We start from the raw sequence: 10148 nt of genomic DNA on the forward strand, positions 1-10148 counted from the left end.
GCTATAACAAACAGTAATAGCCTATCCACATCCATTATACAGCAGGATGCCTGTTGCTTTATTGACTGGCAGAAAACAATTCCCATTTCATGAAACAATAAAAATTAAATTGAGTGTAAACTCTCCCAAGGTCACTGCCTCTAACCTTATAACATCAGCAGCGAGAGCCGTAAACCCCACCATGTACCATTTGATTCGGAAGAAGCCAGAGAGTCGATTCCCATGCTGTGTGTGCAGATTCCCATGGGTGCTTGGCTGGGTGCTGCTTCCCACAGACCTGGCTGTCAGGAAGTGGCAGGAATGCTCTTTCTCACCCCGAGCCTGGCAGATGCCTTCCTGACAGCAATTGTTGCCCAGCCAGCCCACCGAGTAATGTGGCACGTGTGTGTCATCTTGAGAGTTATCTTCGGCAGCCTACACTCTTGCTGGCATACAGACGGATTGCTCCAGTACCAGGACTGCCCCAGCTACTCATCCTCCCCCAGTTACCCGAGGACCTGCCAGGGAGAATTCGGTAAGATACTGACAACTGACCAATCAACAGCCCCTAGTTTCACAATTGTAAAGACCTCCGCAAATATATGTGGTATGGGGCAAACATTTAGTAAATTCCAAGATGAAAAGAAAATGTAAAGGTAATCTAGCCCAGCTCCCTTCTTTCCACCAGAAATGCCTCCTAAAGGATCCCAGCTAAGAGTATCAGAATTATAAAAGCACGGGGAAATGCTCCGATAAAATAAATAAGTACATTCAGTGAAACCCCCCCCATGAAAATCAAAGCATGCTTTTCTGTAGAAATTCACAAGCTGATCCTAAAATGTATGTTTTTATAATGCAAAGGACTTAAACAGCCGAAACAATTCTGAAAAAGAAGAACACAGTTGGAAGACTTCTGCTTCCTAATTCCACAATGATTATCAAGTCATAGTAAACAAGACAAGTGATACCAACATAAGGACAGGCCCACAGATCAGTGCAAGAGAACCGAGAAATCTTTTTATATTAGAGGTCAATTGGTGCTGGGAAAACTGAATGGCCATATGCAAACAAACAAACAAAACAAAACAAAACAAAAACACCCTGAAGCCCTTATCACACACCATACATAAAAATTAATTCAAAATGGATACATCTAACTATGAGAGATAAAACTATAAAACCTCTACAAGAAACATAAGAAAAAACTGTAGTGATCCTGGGATGGGCAAAAAGTTTTCAAATACAACACCAAAAGCACGATTCATAAAAGAAAAAATTAATAAACTGTGTTTTATCAAAATTAAAAACTCTTGTACTTGGAACAGACATTACTAAGAAAATTAAAGGCAAGCCGCATATTTGTAAACCATACGCCTGACAAAGGAATTGCATTCAAAACAGGTAAAGAACTCAAAATTCAATAGTAAGAAGACAATTCAAGGGGCGCCTGGGTGGGCTCAGTTGGTTAAGCATTTGCCTTCAGCTCAGGTCATGATCCCAGGATCCTGGGATCAAGCCCCATGTTGCGCTCCCTGCTCCATGGGGAGTCTGCTTCTCCCTCTCCCACTGCCTGCCATTCCCCCTGTTCGTGTGTGTGACCTCTCTCTGTGTCAAATAAATAAATAAATAAATAAATAAAATTTTTAAAAACAAAAAGAAGACAATTCATCTTTTTAAATGGGCAAAAGATTTCACAAGAAAGGCATAAGATTTACACTGACTAAAAATGATTTAAGTGTACATTTACAATGGGTGATTATGGTATACAAGTTACATCTCAATGAAGCCGCTTGATGCAAAACAAAATCTAAAATCTCTATATGTGGCATGTCACAAATATTATATTACATATGAATGGGTGTTTCAAAAACAACAAAAAACAATATTTCCAAAATATTAGCGGTGGTTACCTCTTTTTTGTGGAATTACGGGGGCTTAATGTTTTCTTTGTTATACGTATCTGTATTTTTCAAGTACTCAGTAAAAAAGCATATACTCCTTTTATAATCAGAAAAAGAGCATGTTCTTTTTACAGAAATATGACCTCCACTAAAAGGTAGTATCAAGAAATAAGAACGTGGGCGCCTGGGTGGCTCAGTCCTTAAGCGTCTGCCTTCAGCTCAGGTCATGATCCCAGGGTCCTGGGATCGAGTCCCGCATCGGGCTCCCTGCTAGGTGGGGAGCCTGCTTCTCCCTCTGCCTCTCTCTCTCTCTCTCTCTCTCTGTCTCTCATGAATAAATAAATAAAATCTTTAAAAAAAAAAAAGAAGAACGTAACAATTTCTCTTAAAATATGTTCTAATATGTCATAACACTGATTTTAGTAATTAATCCTACGTGTTGGTATAATATCAGTTCCTAAAAATATATTAAGAATCCTTTTGCCAGTAGCGCCTCTTACACTCACTACAAAATAAAATAAAATCTATGCATGCAGCACCAGCCATCCACCCAACCAGCCTGCCCTCCTCATGCATCTCAAGACTCTGCTCTTTTTTTTTTAAAGATTTTTTTTATTTATTTATTCATTTATCTGAGAGAGAGAGAGAGAGAGAGAGCACATGAGAGGGGGGAGGGTCAGAGGGAGAAGCAGTCTCCCCGCCGAGCAGGGAGGCCGATGCGGGACTCGATCCTGGGACTCCAGGATCATGACCTGAGCCGAAGGCAGTCGCTTAACCGACTGAGCCACCCAGGCGCCCCTCAAGACTCTGCTCTTAATCACTGGATCCCGCCCACCTCCCCTGCTCTTGGGAGGTCATCCGGGTCACTTCCACACAGATCCCCCTAGATTTTGTCACAGAGGCAAAGAGGTACTTCAGAGAGAGCGGGGAGCAGCGCACAGACCTCGGCACCTGACAGCCTGTCGTTAACAACAGTGCACTCAGCTATTGAGAGAAGGGAGTTGGGAGGCCGTCCATCCGGCTGCTGGGAGCAGACAGGGGAGAGACAATGAGGCACAGCTGTGCCCACCACCACTGCCCTGGGCCCCCCCTCCTCACCCCCCTGCAGTCCCCGCCTCTTCCCCTCCCCCCGCAGGGCCTTGGGCCTGAGCCCCCAAATCCTGAGACAGGAAGCTCCCCCCTGGCATGGAAGGAGGCCAAACTGAGTGCAGAGTGTGCTAATCTCTCATGTGAACGAAGGAGCTTAGGACGCGCCTCCTCACCATAGCCCACTTTGGGATGGCGATTCTTTGGAGCTCCAGGCCCTTAAGAAAAAGTTAATGCAGAGCGAGACTTTCTTGGAACTCTCCTTCTCTGCCTAAAGACAGATCCCCCAAAGGAACCCAGTTATCAAAATTCCCCTCCCCAGCAGGATGGGCCCATTCACCTTCCCGAAAAATCATTTTCTCTCCCCTAGGTTAACTACATCCCCTCCCCTTCCCTCATTAGAGGGCATATAAGCTTTTAAATCTCAATGGTTTTTTGGGGTCATCCACTTTTTCCCCTGTGATTTCCCATGCATATTTAACATTAAAAATTAATAAATCTGCATACCCTTTCTCATGCTAATTTGCCTTTCTTAGTTTATTTCACAGACCCAGCCAGCAAACCGAGAAGGGTGGAGGGAAAGTGCTTCCTCCCCCACATGAGCCACAGCAGAAAGCAAGAGACAAGCACAGCCTCCTGCCTATCCTGTGCTTCTCCCCCTTGCACCAGGCAAGCGCACTGTTCCGTCTCTTATGCTGTCACTCTTCAGGGTCCCAGTCCTGCCACGGGGCCAAGTCACACAAGTGCATGCATGCTGCCGACACCTCTAACTTCATTAGCTAAACAGATCATCATCAGAGCAGAATGTCAAAGACCCAGACTATATGTCAAGCCAAGTAACAATTTTAATGCCTTGGGAGAACATTGTTCCTTTGGCTGATCTTACTTTAGTTTACAATGATTGGAAGGTAAATTGCTCTTGCCCGGTGTGAGACACGGCCAGATCCAGAAGAGGCCTCGGCCTCGGGGGCCTGTTTTCCTTCTGTCTTGGCATGCTTCTAGCCAAAGAACTGAACACCAGTCCCCAAATCCAGTGCTCAAACAGACGCAGGCTGTTTTCAAAGGGAAAGACGAAAACTGAATGCACACAAACTACTCATTCCTAGGGGTGCCTGGGTGGCTCAGTTGGTTAAGCGTCTGCCGTCAGCTCAGGTCCTGATCCCAGGGTCCTGGGATCGAGTCCCACATCGGGCTCCCTGCTCAGCAGAGAGTCTGCTTCTCCCTCTCCTTCCACTGCCCCTCCACCCACTTGTGCATGTGTGCTCGCTCACTCTCTCTCAAATAAATAAAATCTTAAAGGAAAAAGAAAACAAAGTGCAATTTTTGCATTTTTGCAACAGCCTTGTAGCTGAAATGAAACTTGACCAGCCTGTAACATTGTTTTTACCATTTCGCTTTCTTCACAGACTCACAGTACTATGAAAACATGCTAGGTAAGATCAGCATCACTATTAACCTGCAGTGACTTACTACTGCTGAGCGTAGGGAGAGGGACGAGGGAACAATGCACGGGATCTCTTGTTTAGCATTTCACAGGCTCACGGTCCCAACATAAGCAGCAACAAATATCCCCAGCAGCGATGGCCATCCCGACACTATGAATATTTTGTAATAAATAGATAGATAAAAAGAGTTTATAATTAAAAGTGGAAAAGCATCACCCTAATGTTATAGAGAGGACGCTGAACCAGGGTCTATAAGAACCTTGATGCAAACCTGATTTTTCACCTACTGCACGAGTGCTTAAGCTAGTGAATCCACATTTCCTCATCTGTAAAATGCTACAAACTCTCTTCCTCCAAAACATATGGTGTTGTCATAAGGATTAAGTGAAGTAATATGATACGAATATTGGGTTACTCAAAAGTGCCACACAGATACCTAACATTTCATTTATTTATTTTTATTATTCATTCAAGACAGAGATACAGAGAAAGAGAGAGAGAGAGCATGAGCAGGGGGAGAAGCAGAGGGAGGGGGAGAAGCAGACTCCCTGCTGAGCAGGGAGCCCGATGCGGGGCTCGATCTCAGGACCCTGGGATCATGACCTGAGCCGAAGGCAGACACTTAACCATCTGAGCCACCCAGGCGCCCTGATACGTAACATTTTATGTTGAATATATTTTTCATAAGAGTTTTCCAAAAGGATGAAAATTCTTGGAACTCTTATTTGCTGCATTTCTTCAATACCTTCCCTAGTATGAATATACCTGGTGATTTATTAATGCTGATGAAGATTTAATGTGGAATTTTCATATTAAAACATTAAACTTTTGCAAATGATGCCATTTTCAAAAAAAAAACAAAAACCTGGCAGTGTTTGTATGCTAATAATAGACATTCTGAGCTGTGTCTATTCATTAAAATAAAATTTTCCAAGACAACAAGCTGAGAATTCTTGATTCATTTGTAAGTTCTTAGTACCATTTGGCAACTACCTGAAAATTCATTAGGATAAAGTTCAAGTGTTAATATGTTCAGGGTCTCCTAATTTGTTAACCAGGAATAATATACTAAAAACAAGCTGCCCTAATCCTTCAATTTATTAAAGGGATATCTCATACTACCATAGCAAGGAGCTGTCATTTTAAATTAAGAGTAGATTGAAAAAGATTGAAATTAATCCTCCTCATTCAGTCACATTTTTAACTTTCCTGAGAACAAAAAAAATAATAATCATCTCTAGCTTTTTCCTTCATGAGAAATTTTGACACTTTAAACATGACTTGTCACATATATCAGTAGTGCATGACCTATGTATTGTCAAAACTATCAACTGTAGCATTTAGTTTTTGTAATCTCAATTTTAAAACTGTCCTCCCCCTTTTTCATATCAAGCCACTACCCACGGCTACGGCCGGCATTTTCTGGCCATCTTGGTCTCATCAACTCATTCACACAAACCCCCTGAAAATGCTGCTGGGCATCCCAGTTGCTGTGTTTTAAAAGAAGAGGCAAAGTGAGGGCCCTAATTAGAATGAAGAATGATGACAGGACCATCTCCTGTCATGAGAAGAAGATTAACAGTGTGTTAGTTGGATTCTCTGGAGAAACTGAACTAGTGTGTGTGTGTGTGTGTGTGTGTGTGTGTGTGTGTGTGTAAAGGAGAGTTACAGAAATTAGTGAGGGGGTGAAGGAAGCTGAGAAGTCCACAATCCGCTGTCTGCAAGCTGGAGACCTAAGAAAACCAGTGGTGTAATTCAGCCTTAGTCCGAAGGCCAGAGAACCAGGGGGGGCTGATGTCCCAGTTTGGGTCAAGAGAGTGAATGTGCCCTTCCTCCACCTTTTGTATGGTCACTGAAGGATGCTCACCTGCATCCTTCAGTTACTGATTCAAATGCTAATCTCTTGTGGAGACACTCACAAAAACGCCCGGAAGTAATGTTTTACCAGCTATCTGGGCATCCCTTAGCCCAGTCAGGTGGACACATAAAATAGTCATTCCAGTCAGTTGCAGGGAGAGGTACAGTGTTCTGATGGCAATGACACCATGGAGCTCACATGCCTGAGTTCACTCTAAATGGCCACTAACCCGGTGACAGTATATAAAGCTTTCCAGGTCTTAGTTTATCTGAGCATACTTACCTCTTGGGGGGAGGGGGGAGGACTACCGGATGCAGTTATGACTTATTATTTCACAAAGAACTAAAAGTACGACCAAAGCAGAATTTCAGCCAATGTCTGTTGAGTTCTTCCATACTGAGCAAATCCACACTTGATCTGTTCAATTTCTGTCAAATACTTCCTCAATTTTTTGTTTGATCTTTAATTCATGTGGTATATTACTCCTATTTTTATTTTATTTCTAATTCAAATCACCCTTGAATTTATGAAAAAACAAATGAATTCAGGAAGAGTAACTAAACTGCTCAGTATTCTTACAGATTTTCTTCTACAAGAAATAGCTCTGTTCTTGACACTTTATCCTGAACTCCTTTATCCAGAACTCCTTGAAACAGGGCCAATGGCATTCATTTCTCAACCATGTCATAAACAGAATGTTATGATGAAAGTTTCGGGAAACAGTGGGCAGAGTAAAGTAACTTTCATCCAAAATGGAACAGCCCAAACCCTTAAAGAAAAGGAGCAATCGCAATAGGAAGCTGGCAAAGTTTAAAAAAAAGGGGGGAGGGAGGGTTATAAATTTGATCTCATCACAAAAGGCTATATTCTTTCCTTTTTAGCTCTTTTGCACGGCTTAAAATATTCTCCAGAATAACAGAACAATGCGTCTAACAGAGGGCTGCTTCTCTTTCCCTAAAACAAGCAAACGAGTTCACGGCCTTTAAATCCGTATGCTTACATAGGTGAACAGGACGAATCAAGAGGTGCGTCCCGTCGATGCCTCACTCCCGGGAAACTCAAGAAGGCAAAATGCCCCGGCCTCCTCCTTCCCACACACCACCCGCCCTCCAAGGCGCGCGCACCCCTGCAGAGGCGCACAGCGCGCGCTCCCCTACCTTGGACAAGGAGGGCATTTTCCAAGACGACGGGTCAGTACGCGCTCCGCCGGCCACGTCCTGGGCAAGCCTCTGCCAAAGAAGTCCCACGAATGCAAAATGTCCCGAATGCTTTTAAAACCAAACGTGGTGTGGACCTGCGCAGCAGGCCCCTTCCCGCTGCCCAGGCCCGGGACCCCGCCACGGTCGCTCAGGGGGGCGACCGTGCCGACGCCGGGACGGTGCCCGGACACGGACGCCGGGGCCTCGTCCCACGAGAACCTCGAGTGGCGAGACCGTGGAGCTCAGGCTGGGGGACTCGAGCTCGGCGTGCACTCCGGCCAGCTCCTCCTCCACCCGCGAGCTCCGCTGCGCCCCGGCTGAGGCCTCGCACCCCGCGGGACAGGCGACTTCGCCGCGGCCCCGCGTGCTCGGCGCCTCGCGCAGCCGCAGGAGAACGGGGGCGGTGGCCCCGGGCGCAGCGCAGCCCGCCCAGGACGGGGGACGGGGGACGGGGGACGGGGCCCGGGCGCAGCCCAGCCCGCCCAGGACGGGGGACGGGGGACGGGGCCCGGGCGCAGCCCAGCCCGCCCAGCGCGCCCGCAACGCTGCAGCGCTGCGCTCCCGGCGCGCCTGCCCACCCACAGGCGGAACAGAAGCGCGCGGGGCTGTCCGAGGCGCCTGCCCGGGGCCACCGGGCGCAGCGAGCCTCCAGCCCCAGCCCCTCCCCACACTGCGCCTGGTCACTCCACCGCTGCCCTGGCTGCCTGGCCTGCGCCCTCCAGGCCCCGACGGGGTTGCGCCTACCACTGCCAATCGCTGTGCGGCCCGCGCCTCCTCTCTGGCCCGGCTGCGCGGTAACGCGCGAAGACCCCGGCCACAGGGAATGGGCCTCCCCGGACGGCGTGGGGCCTCCAGGACGGTGTGGAGGACCTCACCAGAGCCGGGCGGCCTGTGCCAGGGGCCCAGCACGGCTGCAGGGTTAGGCCTTCCACTGAGCGGAGCAGACCGCCCCCCACTCCGACCCAGTGAGGCCATGTGGCAGCTGGAGCGTTCCGTTACTGCACCCCATGATTGTGGGGTGCAGGGGCTGTTTGTCGTGGTGGACAGTTGCCTTCAGGAGACAAAGCATGTGTGGTCGGGGTGGTAACATCAAAGTCCACCATTTGGGGTTGATTTCTGAGACCTACAAGGGTTGGGTTTGGGTTTGGGTTTGGGTTGGGTTTGTTCTGGGTTTGGTTTGGTTTTTGGCCAGGGCCAGCTCCAGTGATCCCAGCAGGTTCTGAAGGCCGGCAGCCCACACAGCGGCTAAACTAGAGTATGTTGTGGGAACTACTCACTTTGGGTCAGGCTGGGTCACTAACAGCGCCTGGTGGTCCAGCCTGACTAATCACTGTTAGGAGCTAAAGGAGGTATGAGGTAGATAGCTAGGTTTGGAGAGGTGTAGGTTTAGCCCAGGCCCCAGCCCAGACTGAGATTGCACCTCCTGAGGGTGTTCCAGGTTGAATGTTACTGAGACACCAGAATGCTTGCAGGCCCCTGATACCCCTACCCCGAGCTGTGGAGGTATACAGGTGGGGCAGAAGCCAAAGGCCTGAACACAGGCCCTGCCCCTCCCAGGGTCTTGCTCCCTTCTCTCCTGTTAAGGAGCCCTCCTGCCCCAGGGCTTGTTCTTCAGATGGTGCTGGGCCCAAAATGGCCACAGCCAAGTGTTCTGGCCCGACTGGCCTGGTTGCAGGCCCCTTACGTAGGGTCGGAGGGTCTCCTCTTTCGTACATCTGAATTTGTGAACTATTTTGCACTGCTAATAAAGATTGTACACTGGAGGGAAAATCAAACTTTTGGAATTTTTAAATTGCCATCCTTTGGTACATCCTTAGACTAACAGTAAATCCGAATAATTTCTTGCAATAATATGGCAAAATAAATAACTGATACCATCTCATATCTTTGCACACAGGCCAGGGCAGCCTTTAAACATAGGATCAAACATGAGGGCAAACATGGTTAAAGACCTGAAGACAAATGCTGTCAACAAGGACCAAGGGAGAAAGACCTGTGGCCTCTGCATTAGGAGTCTGACTTTTCAACACTACGAAAGGTAATTGGATAACCAGTCTGTCATTTTTGTGTTGATTCAACAAGACAAGCTTTTCCAGAATTGCAGCAGGAAGGATTGAGATTGCACCTCCAGAGGGTGTTCGGGCTGTGAATGTTCCCGAGACACCAGAATGCTTGCACAAAGTGTCTTTGGGAGATGGCCCTGCACCGCAGACGTGTATGGACTGATCACAGAATTTGCTGCTGGTTTCATTATCATCACCCAGAGAAATAAACAAATGGTTCTTCTTTTGTAATGAAAAGCCAAAATATCAGCCTAGAGAATAAAAATCTGTTTTTTCTCTCCTTATATAGGTTTCACTTACCGAGAGTATTTCTTACAGGACAATTGCAGCTGGTTTAGGAGCCAGCCTACAACTGTTCATGACGTCAAGTCAGCTCATACAAATGAAAATTAGAAAAAAATTTTTTTTCATCAGGTCAAGTCAAAAGTTAGGGATCAGCTGGAAAAGAATGTCATCCTACACTTGAGATTAGGGATTGGGACAGACATGTTTGTCCTTCTGTCTTGTTTTATATTCACAGCGGAAACAGCAGAGAGGCTTCTGTGGGTGACTGATTTGACAGGTAGCTTACGAGTGCAGCCCAAATTCAAAAACCTTCCAGCCTCCACAAAAGCAAG

Source organism: Mirounga leonina, unplaced genomic scaffold (assembly GCF_011800145.1).
Source record: "Mirounga leonina isolate KUSES-001 unplaced genomic scaffold, KU_Mleo_1.0 Mir_93, whole genome shotgun sequence".
In the NCBI taxonomy this organism is placed as follows: Eukaryota; Metazoa; Chordata; class Mammalia; order Carnivora; family Phocidae; genus Mirounga; species Mirounga leonina.